At 42.8% G+C, this 19,596-nt stretch overlaps 1 protein-coding gene across 1 annotated transcript in view; it reads left to right on the forward strand.

The window, feature by feature from the left end:
* Window positions 1-19,596, forward strand: part of DSCAM (DS cell adhesion molecule) — a 550,602-nt gene that overhangs the window by 71,945 nt on the left and 459,061 nt on the right. The gene's annotated exons all lie outside the window — the stretch shown is intronic.

A 19,596-nucleotide genomic window follows, 5' to 3' on the forward strand; every position in this document is an offset into this window, starting at 1 on the left:
TCTAATGTTCTGGAAACATCCACAAAAGTTTTAAGTGGTTGTGCGTGTGAAATACAGCATAACTCTGTTTAGCTCAGGGGAATTATTTTGTGATCTATTTTTATATTGTACACATATCATAAAATCAGGTTTAACTCTAGATTATAACTAGAGAATTGCTATTTATTCACATTTTTCCAGTATGTCAGCCTAATCCTTACTGTGCAGCAGGTGCATGCATATATTTTATGTGGTTGCTTATTTTGAAAAAATAGTGTGGCAAATAAGATATATAAGAGTGAGCATACAGTATTTGCTTTTTTAGATAATGTAGCTCAGACTTCTGCAACATTTCAATAAATATGTAGTCCATAGAAGAGGAAGTACTTTTTCAACTGCAGTATTTTGAAAACTGTCTTTCACATTAATCAGGATATTGTGGTGACATGTACCGTAGCACCGATAATTCAGTGTCGTTATCCCATTGAACCACAGTCGTTATCCCATTGAACCACAAGTTCCTCCTAAAAAGCACCTGTTTCCGTAGGTAATAATGACTCATGTCCCCTCTCTGTGTTGTTACCACATTACCTTAGGAGTTACAGCCACCAGTGTAATGTGTTGCTATTTCAGGTCGTGAGTTCTTTCTTGGGAGAAGTAACAGATCAATCTGAGAACATAATTCCTTAGTAGTAACAGTAAAGCAGGATGTGCCCTGGCATATTGTGTGTCACAATTAAAGGTGGAGATTAATAATAGTGTTACCTATTTCACACAGGTATCTATGGTCCATACACTCCATGCCAGTATAGAAAATGTGCTTTCCTAGGTCACAGGAACACTGATATTTAGGGTTGAAAGAGAAGTTCAAGATGAAAAAAAAAATATTCTCCGTATACATTCTTTGCATATACTCAAAAGAAAAAGAATCCTAACACTGGTACTGATCCATTACTAGATGAAAGTGGTAAAATTATCAATAATATTGCAGAACAGGCAGTATTGTTCAATAACTAGCTCTGTTCTTTTGGGGGAAAACAAATGCAGTCATATTATATGATGTCGCATTTTCTGTTCCACTAGAAACTCAGGAGGATGTTAAATAGCAACTACTAAAGTCAGACATAATTAAGTCAACAGACCCAGATAAGTTTCTTCAAGAGTTTTTAAAAGAGCTGGCCAAGGAGCTCACTGAACCATTAACGTTGATTTGCCAATATTTAAAAGGGTAACTCTATTAATAAATAATTTAAAGGAGGGCAATAAAATAACCCACATGGTTTCATAGAAAAAAGCCACCAAACTAGCTTGGTACCTTTTAAAATGAGATTACAACTTTGGAGAATGAAATATTTGGTGTTTCTCTAACATATTTAGACTTCTCTAAGGCATTTGATTGAATTCCACGTGATATTTTAATTAAAAACTGGAACAATATAAAATTAACATATATTAAATGGATAAAAACCTGGCTAATGGATAAGTCTTCAAATGTAATTGTAAACAGGGAACTATCATCACATGGGTCTGTTGCAGTTCTTGACCTTACTCTACTTAATAAAAAGGACAAGTCACTGATACGCAACGATCTGGACTGCTTGATAAATTGGGTGCCAGCAAACAGTGTTTTAATAGAGCTAAATGTAGGTGTATACATCAGGGTACAAAAAAGGTACCCCATACTCCCTGGATGGGGCACTCTGTCCTGGGAAGCAGTGACTTTGGAATGGTTTGGGGGTTGACGGAAGATAATTAACTGAGCATGAGCTATATGCTGTGTCCAAAAGAGCTAATGCAATCCTAGGATGTATAAACAGGAAAAGCTGATGTCGAAGTAACACCACTTAATAGCCACTTGCAGTAGTCTGTGTTGGGCATTAACATGATCACTGCTGGAATACAGCATCCAGTTCTAGTGCCCAAAATTCAAGAAGCATGTTAATAAACTGGAGAGAGTTCACAGAAGAGTCGTGAGCATGATTAAAGGATTAGAAAGCAGGTCTTACAATGACAGTTTCAAAGAGCTCAATCTATTTAGCATACCAAAGAGAAGGCTAAAGAGTGACTTGAGATTAGTCTCTAAGTATCTACATGGGGAACAAATATTTAATAAGCTCATTGGTCCAACAGAGAAAAGTACAACACGATCCCATGGCTGGAAGTCAAAGTTAGACAAATTCAGACCGGAAATAAGGTATAAATTTTTAACAGAGAAAGTAATTAACCAATGGAACAATTCAGCAAGTGTCATAGTGGTGCTTCTGTCACTGTAATTTTTAAATCAAGATGTGATTTTTTTTTTTTCCCTCAGAAAGATCTACTCCCCGCATTCTCTCTTTCTACTTATGGCCACTACCACAATTGCAATTCCCAGCCCAAAGGGATCATGATCTTTTTGCTGCAGCAAACAGTAGGCGCGCACCCCTGTTACTGTGTTAAGCCACTAGAACGTGTCAAGCTGTTCAAGGCCCATCAGAAACAACAGGTGAAATCAGCCATTAACTAATGTTAATTTTACCTTCCTTTTCTTGTTTCCCAGGTGTAGCTAATATTTTTCTCCACAAAGCTGGGCTTCCTAGACCGGACTGGAAGAAGGTAATGATAGTGCAGTGAAGCACTCCTTGAGAGGGTTACAAATAAGACTTCCATGTTCTGCTATGGCACATACCTATTTTAATTATGTCAGTCTCAGAACACTCTGACAAGGAAGCTTTATCACAGTCTACATTTTCCCAAGAAAACAGTACTGTTCAATTGCCCTTAGTACAGGCCTGCAAACAGTGTGGGTGTGGGAGAGCAGGGCAAGGGGGGCAACTGCACAGAGTACCAGTGGAGTTAAGGGGCCCAGGGCTGCCTCTGCTGCAGCCCTGTCTGGGTCCCAGGCCATTTGAATAGTGCTGCTGTGTAGCAGTGTGGTAGTATGGCAGGAGCCCTGGAGCTGGGATCAGCAGAGCTGCAGGGTGAGGGGCGGGGGCTAGATGTTGGAACCATGTGAGTGAATGGGGAGGAGACAGCCAGGCTGGGAACAGAGGCGGGGCAGGCTGGGAAGAGAAGGAGTAGGTAGGGACAGCTGGGAAAAAGGAGCTGAGTGGGGTGGGGGACATAGGATGGCTGTGGGGCAAAGATGGGCTAGGACAGGGAGGGGAAGGGGACAAGCTGGGCACAGGACCTCTGTGGGGAGCAGAGGTAGGCAGGGTGTATCTGGGAGCCAGTGAGGGAAGGGGGCTGAGCTGGGTACAGGACTCATGGGAACAGTGGAAGTTTAATGGGGGTGGCATAGAGGGGAAGGAAGGTGGGAGGGTCACCTCTAGGGAGGTGGGGGATAGGATGTTAACCAAGCAGGGGTCCTTTGATAGAGGGGCGGTACTTGGGGTTTCCCTGGATGGGGATGGCTTGTCTCTCTGTCCAAGGGATTGGGACAGGGGGTCCATTTATTGTGCTGTCCTGGTACCTGGAATTCCTGCCAGTGGGCCTGCCTTAGTGTCACTGTTCTTGTACTGAAAGTGGCAACATTGCAGAAGTAAATAATATATGTAAGTGAATGGGAAGAACCTAACACAGGTGAATGATGTCACCTGTAACAAGACCTTATTGTGGAAAGAGGGAGCAAGAGGGAAGATCAGCCAGTGCAAATACAGGAAGAAATAGCAACTGCACTCCAGCAGTTAATGAACTGGCCAAGCTGTACCTTGTGCCTCCTGCAGTTCCAGGATTGAGAGTAGATCTCAGGCTGCTCAGACTTCATAGCTGCTGGTGTGTGATATGGCTCATCAAAATATGTGATAAGTGACCAGATGCAGAATTCCTGTATTGCGGTGACCATTGCACAATAAAGGAATATTTTAGTGTTTTTAATTAAAAACTGATATATTCTAGTATCTTAACAGTTGTAAATACATTTTATTTTTAATTTAATTTTGATCAATTGATGGCAGATTTTAATGATGTTTAATGTTTAATCGCTTGACATGGTTCCACCCCTTCGAGGAGAAACAGCTGCATGAATATTTTTAGGAGAAAAAACAGCTTATAGTGACAAGTATCAGAGAGCTAGTCGGGTTAGTCTGACTCTTTGAGAACAAAAAGAAGTCCTCTGGCACCTTATAGACTAAAGATATTTTGGAGCATAAGCTTTCGTGGGCAAAGACCCACTTCATCAGATGCATGAGTGGGGGGGTGGTTTCAGAGTGGTATTTAAAGAGTGGGGTCACAGTAAAAGGGAGGGCCAGAGCTGACAAGTTCTATTCAGTCAGGGTGGAAAAGGCCCGTTCTCAGTAGTATGTATGAAGAGAGGAAAAAACAGGTCAGATAAGACAGGGGGGATATGGCCCATTGTCAGTCTAATGTGGAGATGTTAAGATCCAGACTAACAGGGCTACCCCTCCGATACTTGACACCTAGAGCAGATAAGCTCCTTTTGTAAGCTGCGAGCCACTCCCAGTCTCTGTTTAATCCTTGGTTAATGGAGTCAAATTTGCAAATAAATTGCAGCTCAGAGATTTCTCTCTCCATTTGATTTTTGAAATTTCTTTATTTCGGGACTGCCACCCTTAAATCTGCTACTGAGTGTCCAGGGAGATTGAAGTGCTCACCCACCAGCTTCTGTACGTTACTGTTCCTGATGTCTGATTTATGTCCATTTATTCTTTTACATAGAGACTGTCCAGTTTGGCCAATGTAAATTGCAGTGGGGCATTGCTGGCACATGATGGCCTATATTATATTAGTAGATGTGCAGGTAAAAGAGCCCCTGATGGTATGGTTGATGTTAGGTCCTGTGATAATGTCACTGATGTAGATATGTGAGCAGAGTTGGCAGCAAGGACCATTGCAGGGGCTGGTTCCAGGCCTAGAGTCACTGGTTTGCGATTTGTAGTGGCTGGTGAGGATTTGTTTAAGGTTGGCAGGCTGTCTGTAGGCAAGGCAGGTCTGCCTCCCAAGGTCTGTGAGAGTGAAAGATCATTGTTCAGGATGGGTTGCAGATTGCTGATGGTAAGTTGGAGAGGCCTTAGGTGGGGGCTGTATGTGATGGTCAGTGGTGTTCTCTTGTTTTTCTTGCGAGGCCTTTGTTGTAAAAGGTGGCTTCTGGGTACCTGTCTGGCTCTGTCAATCTGTTTCCTCACTTCCTTTGGTGGGTATTGTAGTTTGAGAAAAGCTTGGTAAAGGTCTTGTAGATGTTTGTCTCTGATGGATCAGAGCAAATACAGTTGTACCTTAGTGCCTGGCTGTATACAATGGATCATGTAGTGTGCCCTGGATGGAAGCTGGAGGCACATAGATAAGCATAGCAGTCTATGGATTTTCGGTATGGGGTGGTATTTATGTGACCATTGCTTATCTGCACAGTAGTATCCAGGAAGTGAATCTCTTGGCCAGGCTAAAGTTGATGGTGGGGTGGAAACTGTTGAAATCACAGTGGAACTCTTCAAGAGTCTCCTTCCCAGGGGCCCAGATGATGAAAATGTCATCAATGTAGCGCAGGTAGAGGAGGGGCGCTAGGGGTTGAGAACTGAGAAAGCGTTGTTCCAGGTCAGCCATAGACATGTTGGCATACTGTGGGGCCATATGGGTGCCCATCGCAGTGCCACTGATTTGAAGGTATAATTTGTCCTCACATCTGAAATAGTTGTAGGTGAGGACAAAGTCACAAAGCTCCGCCACCATTTGTGCCTCGGTCTCATCAGGGATAATGTTCCTGACAGCTTGGAGTCCATCTTCATGTGGGATATTGGTGTGAAGAGCCTCTACATCCATGATGGCCAGGATGATGTTTTCAGGAAGGTGACCAATGGATTGTAGTTTCCTGAGGAAGTCGGTGGTATCGCAAAGAAAGCTGGGGGTGCTGGTAGCATAGAGTCTAAGTAGAGAGTCCACATATCCAGACAATCCTGTGGTGAGGGTGCCAATGCCTGAGATGATGGAGTGTCCGGCATTCCCTTTAGGCAGCTTCTCTGCCCTGGGTGTTAAGATCTCCCCATTAACCTCTGACAATGGCTGATCTGACTTGTTTTTTCCTCTTTTGATAACTACTATTGATAATGGGCCATTTCCACCTTGCTGAATAGACCTTGTCGGCTCTGGCCCTCCATTTTTCTGGGAGCCCATTCTTTAAATACCTCTCTGAAACCACCCCCCCACTCATGCATCTGATGAAGCAGGTCTTTGCCCATGAAAGTTTATGCTCGAAAATATCTGTAAGTCTATAAGGTGTCACAAGACTTCTTTCTGTTCTCGAAGCTACAGACTAACATGGCTACCTCTCTGATACTGTTCATTACAGTGGAACATTTTCAGGGAAACTGGAGACTATTAAAAGGTAGAAGTAAATCTCAGTAGATAGTGGTATTGGTTTTTTTGTTTTTTGTTTTTTTACTGCTATTGTTTGTAATCCATAGACATTAGGAGAAAAAAAGCCAGTATCCTGCACACAGGCAAGGCTCAATGTGTCTGATAGTAAACAGGATCTAAATTCTGTAGTGAGGTCCCAGTATTTGAAGTGCTTTGGTGTGCAGCTTATTTTTAAATTAAAAAAGGGAGGATTTACATTAATTTACTTTGAAAATAAGCAATACAGCTATGACAATAGGCCCTCGTCTACCTGTTTTATATTAAATTCCATTGACTCTGTCCTCATATTTCCAGTTTTCAGTACATTGCAGATTTGTCCATTGGTGATGCATAGCAAAATCAGAGAACTTGTGAGAGAAATCTTAAGATGTAGGCAGGAGCGGGTTTTGGCAAGTGTGGGGGGAATATGGGAGTGGGTTTGTGCTTCTGAGGTACGCAAAAGGATCAGCATCAAATAGTTAATAAAGTTGACATTTTAAGACCTTTGTTGCTCACAATTAATACCCCATTGATATGAATATGAAACCCAGAAACCCACATCAAATTATTGGCTTTGTATTTGTGTTACCTATTGCACTTCAGAATAATTGCTTCACGCTGTTTGAGACCCAGAAAAATAACTCAGCCTCCTTGCATATTCACATCTAATTACCAAGGTTTCCTTCACAAGTTAGAAAAGTTATTAAATTATGACAACTTAATTTCTAGAGCCAGATGCAGTCGTTAGGGATGGATTCAATAGCTAGCTCTGTGGTTGTGGTATCAGGGCATGTTGCATGATGATTTTGTATTTGCTGGTGTTTCTTGGGAAGTGTGGGAGCTCTGGGGGAGCAAGAGGGGAGAGGAGGAGCCAAATGTCATGCAGAAAACAAAAGGAAGACCAGTTATTTTCCTTTCTTCTAATGATATATGAACCTAAACAGATTTGCAGGCTTCTTCCAATTCACTTGCATACAAAGAATTTCTGATAACTGAGAAGAGGCTCCTTTTGGATAGTAAAGGTCAAGAGGCAGTAAGCTATAGCCACACTGAGAAAAGGGAACAGGAATGGTGGATGAAAGGCTGGATATGAGTAAACAGTGTGCCCTTGTAGCCAAGAAGGCTAACAGCATACTAGGGTGCATTAGGAGGAGCATTTTGAGCAGATCTAAGCCGTGTCTACACGTGCACGCTACTTCGACGTAGCGGCACTAACTTCGAAATAGCGCCCGTCATAGCTACACGCGCCGGGCGCTATTTCGAAGTTAACTTCGACGTTAGGCGGCGAGACGTCGAAGTCGCTAACCCCATGAGGGGATAGGAATAGCGCCCTACTTCGACGTTCAACGTCGAAGTAGGGACCGTGTAGTCGTTGCGCGTCCCGCAACTTCAAAATAGCGGGGTCCGCCATGGTGGCCATCAGCTGAGGGGTTGAGAGACGCTCTCTCTCCAGCCCCTGCGGGGCTCTATGGTCATCGTGGGCAGCAGCCCTTAGCCCAGGGCTTCTGGCTGCTGCTGCGGCAGCTGGGGATCCATGCTGCAGGCACAGGGTCTGCAACCAGTTGTCGGCTCTGTGGATCTCGTGTTGTTTAGTGCAACTGTGTCTGGGAGGGGCCCTTTAAGGGAGTGGCTTGCTGTTGAGTCCGCCCTGTGACCCTGTCTGCAGCTGTGCCTGGCACCCTTATTTCGACGTGTGCTACTTTGGCGTGTAGACGTTCCCTCGCAACGCCTGTTTCGATGTGGTGCTGTGCAACATCGATGTTGAACGTCGACGTTGCCAGCCCTGGAGGGCGTGTAGACGTTATTCATCGAAATAGCCTATTTCGATGTTGCTACATCGAAATAAGCTATTTCGATGTTGGCTTCACGTGTAGACGTAGCCTTAGAGAAGTAGTTATTCCTCTTTATTCGGCACTAGTGAGGCCACATCTGGAATATTGTGTCCAGTTTTGGGCCCCCCCCCAGTATAAAAAGGATGTGGATTTGTTGGAGCAGGTTCAGCGAAGAGCAGCAAAAATCATTAAGGGTCTGGAGCACAAGACCTATGAGGATAGGCTGAGGGATTTGGGCTTGTTTAGTTTACAAAAGAGAAGACTTAGAGGTGATTTAATAGCAGCCTTCAACTTCCTGAAGGGGAGCTCTAAAGAGGAGGGTGAGAAACTGTTCTCAGTGGTGTCAGATGGCAGAACAAGGAGTAATGGTCTGAAGTTGAAGAGGGAGATTTGTAGGTTAGATATTAGGAAAAACTACTTCACCAGGTGGGTTGTGAAGCATTGGAATGCGTTGCCTAGAGAGGTGGTGGATTCTCCATCCCCTGAGGTTTTTAAGTCCTGGCTAGGCAAGGTCCTGGCTGGGATGACTTAGTGGGGGTTGATCCTGCTTGAAGCAGGGGGCTGGACTAGATGACCTCCTGAGTTCTCTTCCAGCCATGTGATTCTGTGAATATTTCTTTATCTGAATCACTTACAGGTGTAAAGTTCTTTCACTTTTGTAACTTTCTTTTGGCACATTCCAGAGATGTGTACGTCTCTTTTGATACATTCTACTTGTGAAAAAATGTCATTAATGAATGAGTAGTAAATGAAACATGCAAAGCTCTACAATCTCCTCAAGGGCAGATTTTTTTTCTGCTTTCATTTTGCAATGTCAACAATGACTTCACTAGATTAAAATAAACAGCTTTGGAAAAATGGGTAACAAAATAGAAGCTACTTGCTTTCATATTTTACTCCCTATGCTAGGTCCTTTCTTTATACATTTGCCAGCTTTTCCTATCAGATGGTTTCAATATAAGACACAGTGTCATCATATTGTAGAAATCATAGGAGTTCAGTAGTCTTCTAGATGTCAGCCTTCCAGACATGTGAGACTACAACAGTTGGCATTTCTCATTGTTTCTGATCTGCTCAAAATATCACGTAGTGTTCATAAACAGATATGAAAGATTGTTTCCCATAGATCTGGCTCAGACTGCCTAATCAGAGCTGGTTTTGAAAAAGGTGTGTGTTTAAAGAAGTTTTAAGGAATGCATCAGAATTTTGGAACTCACAAAACATAAACAAGAGATGTTGCGATCAAAACTCTCAACTATCAGCAAAGAAATCATAGATCTTAAAAACAATAGCACGTCCATTATACTTTCCAGTTTGGCAGAAACAGTTTTTCAGTAGGAAAATCATGACTCATAACTCTCTTGATAATGCCTACCTTGAATACACCTGCTGCATTATATGACTTGCTCCTTGACAAACTATGCTTACTCGCTGCTTTGTTGTGGCTCAGAAATAGACACAATCCTTAAAAAGCATTTCCTTTTGGATTGCCTCTTTCTCTGTATCTCTCTGTTGGATATTTAAGTATACAGATTTGAGCTATGCAGTGATTTTTGTTATCATATACCTGTGCTTTTTAAAGTAGTACTAAATACATGAACTCTGCAAAATACTCTGGCTATGTCTACACTAGTCCCAGAACTTCGAAAGGGGCATGATAATGAGCCTAATCAAAATATGTTAATGAGGCACTGCAATAAATATGCAGTGCCTCATTAGCATAATGGCAGCTGCTGCACTTCGAAAGTACTGCTTTCGATCGTGTATGGCTTGCCTACACAGGGTCCTTTTCAAAATAGGAATAAGGGGATTTTGAAGACTGTCAGTTTTGGCAGTGGCAGCCAGGAGCCCTGAGCCCTCTGTATCACTGAGGATTTCGAAGTGTGTGGGGTCCTTTCAAAAAAGGACCCTGTGTAGACGAACAACGCAAAATCGAAAGCACCACTTTCAAAGTGCTGCAGCCACCGCTATGCTAATGGAGCACTGCATATTCATAGCAGTGCCTCATTAGCATATTTTGATTAGGTTCATTATCATGCCCCTTTCAAAGTTCTTTGGCTAGTGTAGATATAGCCTCTGTGGAGTCCTTTGCAGTGTGCTCTGGTTTGAATCCTTGCCTAGAGTAAAGCCAGAGGCAAGTGGAGAAAGAAAAAAATAGCAAAATAATGTATTTTATGGAGAGTCCAGTTTGTTGCAACAGATCTTTGCCATTAGCACTACAATAACATTAGGAGCCAGGATATTCCATCTTAACTAGATCATAAATCGTACTTTGCCTAAAGTATTTATCATCAGCTATGTCTGTGTACCCGTAGTTTTTGGGGTTTTTTTGGGGGTGGTGGTGGTGTCATTTATTTATTTATTTATTTATGGTTTGCAATCACAAGTAAGGCCTCCCTTCAAATACATCTGTTATCAAGAAGTTGGAACTGGATCATTTTATAAATTAGGATGAGAGCATGAGGTCAGATTTTACTGCCCTCTCCTATTGATGCATGCTCTTTCTTTTAATCTAGCTAGCAGACAAGGCAATGAATTAAACGTTAGCTGAATTGGCAAGCAAAATGCTCAGACTCTTTTCTTCCAGAGAAATGAGATATTTTACTTTTCAGGTACCCAAGTAGCCTTCTGGTTAGTCAGAATTAAAAGGGAACAAAATGTTGCAATAAACCTAGCAAACAAAAAAGCCCCCCAAAACCAACTTTCATCCACACCCCTGCACCTTCTTAGCTTTTATCATTTTAATTGGGGGTGGGGGGGAACAGATACCTCTGGTCATCCCATTTATGTTTGTTCCCTTGTAAACATGTCATAATCTAGATACAGAATGTGGAATTTGCAAATGCCATTTTATTTCCATTATAAGAGGAAGAAACCCTAACCATTAATTTTAAAATAAAAGGTTAGCAGTGAATTGGTTGAATGTAGGATTGCTTAACTTCATTGGCATTGAGTTGGTGTGAAATTCTGAACATCTTACTCCCACTGATGAGAAATTAACCACATGGTTAGGCCAGACCTTCACTACTCCCCATCTTATCAATCTACAGTACGTGACTTCAGCCTCCAGCAGCAATTTAAAGGGCCTGGGGCTCCAGACAACACCATTCTCACAGTTATGGCAGTGGAAGCCAGGAGCCCTGAGCCCTCTGTATCACTGGGCCCTCAGGCAACTTCCCCCTTTACTCTTCAGCCCCTCAACAGGCCTGTGCAGGGTACATAGGCCTTGATTATAACACTAAACTGAATCCTTGCCCTAACCTAGAAGATTTTTATAGAGCTGAATACCAAAATTAAATTAATCTTAGGGTTTTGATGAGAATAAAAACAACTACCCAATTCTTTAATGTTGTAGTTGTACGTGAGGATGTGATCCCTTATTGTATTTCTTGTGTTATACTTCCACGCTCATTGCCTGCCGTTAAAGAGGTACAGTGTTGTAGTGACTGCAATTATGATTCTGAATACTGAACCGAGTTTCTTAATCAATACTGTTGGGCAAAGTTCATAAAGTTATCTTTACTAAATATTATAAAGTATTTAATAGACAGAATAATATGTACCGGTTTCAGCGAAACAATAGAATATCTCTTATTCATTGTCCTCTCCTGCCCAGTTTATCAAACAGTAATCAATCCAAGTCAATAACCTAGAGAATTGATAACAACTATAGATTATGTGCCCAAGCTAAAATATTTTTATTCATTGGGGTGTGGGGGAGATTTCCATAATAATGGCTATGTCTACACTAGCCCCAAACTTCAAAATGGCCATGCAAATGGCCATTTCGAAGCTTACTAATGAAGCGCTGAAATACATATTCAGCGCCTCATTAGCATGCAGGCGGCCGTGGCACTTCGAAACTGACACAGCTCACTGCTGCGCGGCTCGTCCCAACAGGGATCCTTTTCTAAAGGACCCCGCCTGCTTCGAAGTCCCCTTATTCCTATGAGCAGATGGGAATTTTCATGGCCCTTCCAAAGTTTGGGGCTAGTGTAGACATGGCCAATATGTGAGAGAATTAAAAACTTATTGATGTCTGTGACTCTCTGTATGAGTTTTAGTCACCTGCATTTCTTTTTTTTGCCATGAAGTTTAAAAGTAGATAGTCTTAACTCAGATTCACAGCCAACATGTAAAATCTCTGGCTTGGCACCCTGAGGAATGCACAACAAATGTTGCTGCATTTTTATTCTCTGCTGCCCACTGGCCCTGAATGTAATATAAACCATTCCCCTGCCCCCCGAGGCCAAAGCAGTATCTCCCATTCTGACATTCCCATGTGAGTAATGGGGAACTGCTACGGAAATGGACAGAAATATTCCTCGCACTAAGCTAGAACTGTACCCACAAATCTTAAGACACGTAATTACATAAAGGGCAGCTGTGGTTTTATCCTACTCCATTCTCTCACCTCACAATCTCATCTGATGAATGGCTTGCATCTAGAAAGGAGGCCGAGAGGTTAATCTAGGAAAGAACTATAAATAGCTGTGCCTGTTAACAACATATCTGAAAAGGAAATAACAAAGTACGTACTAAAATGTGAGACGTGATGTGTTGGGCTGTAGCGTGAATTAGAATTAAACTCATATTCCTAGACCCTTGGCCTTATGAAAGCTAATTCTGCCATGGAGATAAAATACCCCATGCCTTCAAAGAGACAGATGTTTTCTGCGTGGACATCATGGCCGTTTTGAAAGGAATTCTTGATCCGAATTCTTAGCAGACGTGAGCATTCACTGTAATGACCAGCCATCTTTCTGATGGCCAGAAATAAGCTAGTGAAAGGGGAAGATTTTTCAGTAAGTGAAATGAAGAAAGATTAATTTTGATGTTTTGTCTTTTTCTAAGTATTGCTACTGGGAAAAATGAAAGTGGCTGCACTCTGTTTAAGCTTTACTGTTACAAAAGCTTGAAAACCCCCACACGATATATTCTAGAACCAGAATTTCATTTGCTCATCTGCAGAGTTTAATCTAGCTTTAGAAAATAAAAGGCAGATGACATTTTGCTTTTTCTTAGCTCGGATGTCTTGCATCTCAAAAACATGGTAATATTGGAACAAAAAGTGTTTGTTTGTGCTATAGCTCTGCTATTGATAAATGTTCTGTCTTTTCATCTCACTTCAGAAAGAAAACATGAATTAAACATTAATTGAACCATATTGACTGCCAGCATGTAGAAATCTTATTGTAGATGCTAGCGAGTGCAGAAGGCTGCAGGGCAGATTGCTGTTTCTTCATTGATTATTTCAGTAGCAAAAGAGACTTGTTGACAGAGTGCTGTTCTGATGTGAATAATATTTACTCCCATAATACTGCAAGAGAGGTGAGAAAAACAGGAGTGTCACCCTGGGTAATGTATAGTCTGTTCAGTTCAAAGGGGAACTATGCCCCTTCAGATATTTCTTGGGATCTAACTACATGAAGACGTTCAGTCTTTGTAAGAGAAAAAGGCCATAAAGAATAATTTCTTGTGGAAGTTTGTGAAATTCCCCCCTCCCACTTCTTTTTTATGCAAAATTGTGTCTGTCTTCTTTGTTTGTTTGCTCTTCCCTTTGTACAGTGTTAGGCTTTCCAGTACCCATAGTAACGTGTATTGAAAGTGACTAGCGAAGAATCCCAAAGCTAAGATTCTTGGGAGGGATGATTACACTATAATTTAAACCACACACACAGTAGGCTCAGGATGAAGGACACCCCTAAAGCACTGAGTCAGAGAATGAAGGGAAGATTTAAAAACTTGTCAGGTTTCAAAGACTGCTCTTGGAAGAGAGGAAAGTGAGGAGGAAGAGTTAAACTGGATTCACGAAGGACAAGTCACGCCGGACCAAAATGATTGCTTACTATGATGAAGTAACTGGATCTGTGGACACGGGGACGTCAATGTGATATAACTTGATTTTAGCAAAGCTTTTCATATGGTCTCCCACATAATTCTTGCCAGCCAGTTAAGGAAGTATGGATTAGATAAATAGATTGTAAGGTGGATAGAAAGCTGGTTAGCTTGTGAGGCTCAAAGGGTAGTGTCAATAGCTCGATGTGTGATGGCCAGTCGGTTTCAAATAGAGTGCTCAAAGGATCAGTTCTAGGATCAGTTTTGTTCAACATGTCTATTAATGACCTGAATGAGTGGATGGATTGCACCCTCAGCAAGTTCACAGATGCTGGAGGGTAGGGGTAGGGTCCAGAGTGACCTAGACAAATCGGAGGATTGGATCAAAAAAAATCTGATGAGGTTCAACAAGGACAAGTGAAGAGTCCTGCACTTAGGATGGAGGAATCCCTAGCACTGCTACAGGCTGGGGACTGACAGGCTAAGCAGCAGTTCAGCAGAAAAGGACCTGGGAATTACAGTGGATGAGAAGCTGGATATGAGCCAACAGTGTGCTGTTATAGCCAAGAAGGCTAATGGCATGTTAATGTGCATTAAAATGAGCATATCCAGAAGATTTAGATAAGTGATTATTTCCCTCTATTCAGCACTGGTGAAGTCATATCTGGAGTATTGCACCCAACTGTGGGCTCCCCACCCCAGAAACTATGTTGGAGAGCATTCAGGACAGGGCAGTGAAAATGATTAGAGGGCTGGAGCACGTGGCCTCTGAGGAGAGGTGGAGGGATTTGGGTTTGTTTAGTTGGCAGAAGAGAAGACTGAGAGGAGATTTGATAGCAGCCTTCAACTTCCTGAAGGGGGATGCCAAAGAGGATGGAGAGAGGCTGTTTTCAATGGTGACAGATGGCAGAATGAGGAGCAATGGTCTCAAGTTGCAGTGAGGGAGGTGTATATGGGATATGACGAAATACTGTTTCACCAGGAGAGTGGTGAAGCACTGGAATGAGTTACCTAGAGAAGTGGTGGAATCTCCATCTCTAGAGGTTTTTAAGTCCTGACTTGAAAAAGTCCTGGCTGCGGTAGGTCCTGCTTTGTGTCGGGGGCTGGACTCGATGACCTCCTGAGATTTCTTCAACACCTAGGAGTCTGTACATCTGTACAAAGGAAACAGACTATAATAATCATACTTTTGTCTCTTTGGGTTGTTTTGTGTAATTATCTTTCTTCAAATAACATAAAGATAAACCGTGATTAGAAAAAAGAGTAATGGTTAGAGCAGGTGCGTGGGTAGAGCATATCAGAAAAATAAAATGCCTTGGCCTGTATACACTATGTAATTTTTGAGATATGCAAAACTAGCTCCATGGCTAAATAATTTTTTTTTGTTTCACTTGGATGGGTTGTAACTATTAAACCTCAGGCGCATTAGACATAGAAAAGCACACACATAACTTCATTGTTCCCCACTGCTTTTCTAGCAATTAAACAGCCCTGTTCATAAATAGAGATGTATTTGAATTTTTCAGGGGGACTTGATTTTGTGCTACTAAACATTCAATACCTTTTTGTTGCAGCCAAAGTCTCTCCGACGCTCTCAATACCAGGAAATTCCACATGCTTTTTTATTGTGAATTTTACAGATCAGCATAAGTCATAGCATAATAGTGGCAGAAAAGTGAGATACTGCACCTTGAGAGATATACCTCTTTCCTTATTATTGATGGTTTTGTTTTTGTTGTTGTTCCATGCATTTAGTGCTGAGTTGACAGCACACTGTTGACAAACATCTTCTAATTATTCTCAGTACAAGCACAACAGAGGAGGCAGTGATACAGCCCTTCGTGCAGAGCTCACTGAAGTATTTCACCCTTGCACTGAAGTGGACACCTATTAAACTGAGAGTGTAGTTCATTCTCCATGCTCACTCTTCCCTAATCCTCTCTGCTGGGACTGACAATAAGGGTGATCGTCAGGAAGTCTTAGGCATAGAAATATAATGACTTACTATGACTAAGGTACTCTTAACTGTATCCCTCCTTATTAGCCCTACTGAGCTTTCATTGCTTCCTAGGTTCATGTGTGTTAAGGACTGAAGCTCATTTCACTTAAGCTAGAGCAATGCTATGATTGACAATCCCACTGCACCTAGAGGAGTGCAGGGCAGTTTTTTCTTATAAGGGTGCAAAAAGCAGAAACAATGTGTTTAGTTATTGCCACTTCAAGCCAAAGTGGTTTGAAGCTTCTGTTGGATCCTACTTTCTGGGATTTCCACCTGTCTAATCACAAAGACCCAAATACCTCTTTCCCACCCCTTCCCATAGTCCTGTCCTTGCCCTACTCATGCTATACCCTCCTCTTCCTCACATGCTCTCCTCCACCCTCATTCAGTCTCACTGTGTTGGGGTGGTAGGTATCGTGCAGGAGGGGTGTGGGCTGCAAGCTCTGGGAGGGAATTTGGGTGCAGGAGGGGGCTCCAGACTGGGGTCTGGGGTTGCAGTGTGGGAGGAGGTGATGGGCAGGGGCTCCATTCAGGAGGCACTTATCTCATGTGGCTCCCGGTTGCTGGTGCAGCAGGACTAAGGCACTACTCCCCAAAGGAGCTGGCACATCTCTGCAGCAACTGGGGAGGGAGGAGGGTGCAAGAGGCTCCATGCACTGCCCCTGAATTCAGGGACTGTCCTCAGAGCTCCTACTGGCTCCTGTTCCTGGCCAGTGGGAGCTGTGGAGTTGGCACCAGGAGCAGGGGCAAAGCGCATAGCTTCCTGGCTCCCCCCATGGGGTCCGGGTCAGCTGCTTTCTGGAATGGCACAGGGCCAGGATAGGCAGGGAGCCTGCCTTAGCATGGTGCACCACCTGACTTTCAGCCCTTGAAATCTGTTGGTTTGGCTTCAGTAGCCTCTGTGAGATAGGTCTGATTCTGGGAGACTGTCAGTGAAATTGTCAGTGTTGCTAACCCCTGCTAGTTCCAGCACCCTTGGGCACCAGATCTCAGAACCTGGATCAACTGACTCAGGCTCACAGAGTTCAAAGTGTGGGCCTAAAAAACAGCAGAGTAGACATTCAGGCTTGAGCTGGAATCCTGGGCTCTGAAACTTCCCACATCTCAGGGTCTGAGAGCGCAGGCTCCAGCTAAAGCCTGAATTTCTACCCCTACTCTTACAGCTGGCAACCCAAACCCTGGAAGTGCAAATCAGGGACTTGGGCCCAGTGTGTCTGTGCCAAAGTTTGTTTATGGCTGGGTAGACATGCTGTTGGGCTTCAAAACAGCTAACTCATGAGTTTTTGTTATCCAGGCTCTATTTGCTGATTTATAATGAAAGTGTCTCTCTTCCGTTACCAGTACATTTGATCCATATGCTCTCTTGTGTTTACATTTTCTTAACATTATATATGAATGAAGTGCATCTTTTTTTTGCCTACTTCAAACCTCAGAAAACATGGATGCAAATTAAAGTTTTCTGGAAACTGATTTTTCTACCTCAAAACTCCCTCCATTTTTTCAACAAATCATGGAAATCAGTTGATGGTCACCATTTTCTACTATACGTAACTCTAAAAAATCTTTAAAAAATTATTTTGAGGGGAGGGGATGGATGTGGATGGGGGCAGTATGAATTGCAAAGGTAACACCCAGAGGATTCCACAAACTCCAGTGTTCCAGTCTGAGAAACTGCATCCTGCCCTCATCTCACAGATGTGGCTGAATAACCTTCTTTAATTGGTCGTGGCACATTTTTAGCTTCCCTCTTTCTATGTCACATGTTTGCTTCTTACTTAGGTAGCCTGACTCTCCCTTTAACATTAATGGATACATGAGAATGTAATATGTTTCAGCCACAGCCTGGGTCAAGGTCCAGTGTTCAGAATGTCAAATTGCTAATCACTGTCAGAGAGAGAGATCCTCAGGAATTACAAAGTAAGACTTCTGGAGGCCATGTCTTCCTCCTCAGAAGACTTGTTCTCTTCACATGAAATCTGAGAACTTACCTCTGGTAGGCAGGAGTTACGAGGAAAGGCAGAGGTATGTGAGAATGAGACACAACACAGGTTAATGCAGGGTTTTACAAGCAGCCATTTCCCATTTTGCATGTCTTCCTTCCTAAGTGCAGTGCTTTGCATTTGTCCATGTTGAATGCTGTTTGACTTGGACACTATTTGCTAGAGGCCAAGGCGCTCTCTGTTTGCTGTTTCTCGTCAAGCATTATGATAACTGAATGAAAGCATATGCCTGATTCCGTCTGTCCATGTGTGTTTAGTCAGAGGGGCTGACAGCCATTGTGGGCTCTGAGACAAGGTGGAAAGGGGACCCAGCACCTCTGGAAGGGGTGGAGCCAAGGGCAGGAGGGGTGTGGCCTAGAGCACCCTGAGTGCGGCACTGACCCTGACCTTTCTCTCACTGATGCGTGAAGCAGTGCTCTACAGCACTTCAAGGGGGCCTGGCACTCTGGGTGCCTTTGAATTGCTGTGCCTCACAGCAACTGCTCCGTTGGCCTCCTCTGATCATGGACCTGAGTTAAGTCCACGGTAAGTATGCAAACCCCAAATACTTAGAGACTAAATTTACACAGAGAACTGTGGAAGATGATAGACTGCGCAGACTTAACATATCAAAAATGCTCTCCTACTGGGATAGAGAAGGTAAGGATTAGCGATACAAAAAGGAAAAAAATAAATCCTTCCCAGATATATTGGATGCAGAGACAATAGACTGGTACGTCACTAGATATCCAACTGTGCATAAAAGTTTTGTATATTCTTCCTTCTCAAAACTGCCAGTTACATAAGGCTTTTATTAAGGTTAGGTGATTTAGCTTGGATTAAATTAAAACCCATTTTAACACTAGACATTTGAGTGATCTGAACCAAATCTGATTATATGATCGCTTCACGTGTCTTATGAAAGTGGTGAAATGTTAGTTAAGGTGAAGACAGTTTGTTTGCTGTCTGTCCTTCTTTTCTGCCATCCTGCCTATGATTGCAGACCATCAACAATATGGGTCTACCTGCTGGGAAACAAGAAGGCAGATTTATAAACTTGCAAGACCCCCTCCCCAGCCTTCAATATTTGTTGCCTCCTCTTCTGTAATGTTGGAATTCAGCCCTCAGCACCCTGAATCCCACTTCTTCTTTCTTCAGTGTGCTTCTTCTGTGGCAATAGAAACGAGCAAAGAGAACTCTGAAATGGGGGAGATGGAGGAGGCAGGGGAACAGGAAGGACCTTGCTGAAAGAAGGCCAACCTTATACACCCTCTAGTGATTTTTGCACCAGTTGTAGGGGTTTTGAAAGCCAAAAAGACATGAAGCACACACAGCAGGGAATTATATATCATCATGCAGGCCCCACTGTTGGAGCTGATCCTGCAAGATAGGGTGGATGGACCTTACATCTTTTGGGATATTTCATCTCTGGGTTGCCAGCCACCTTTAAGGTGGACTTTTTTAGGCTTCACTGTCTCATGCCTCAGTAGTCAGGTCAAATTGCCAGGAATCTTGTCAGGAAAATTGCCTGAATCCTCTTCTTTAGTATCCTCATGTATTTGCTGTCTGTATGCCTGAGATTTGAAAGGCATACTATTATTAGGCCCCCATGATCTCCTTGTAACAATCTGGATAATTTCTG

This window comes from Carettochelys insculpta, chromosome 1, assembly GCF_033958435.1.
Source record: "Carettochelys insculpta isolate YL-2023 chromosome 1, ASM3395843v1, whole genome shotgun sequence".
NCBI classification, from domain to species: Eukaryota; Metazoa; Chordata; order Testudines; family Carettochelyidae; genus Carettochelys; species Carettochelys insculpta.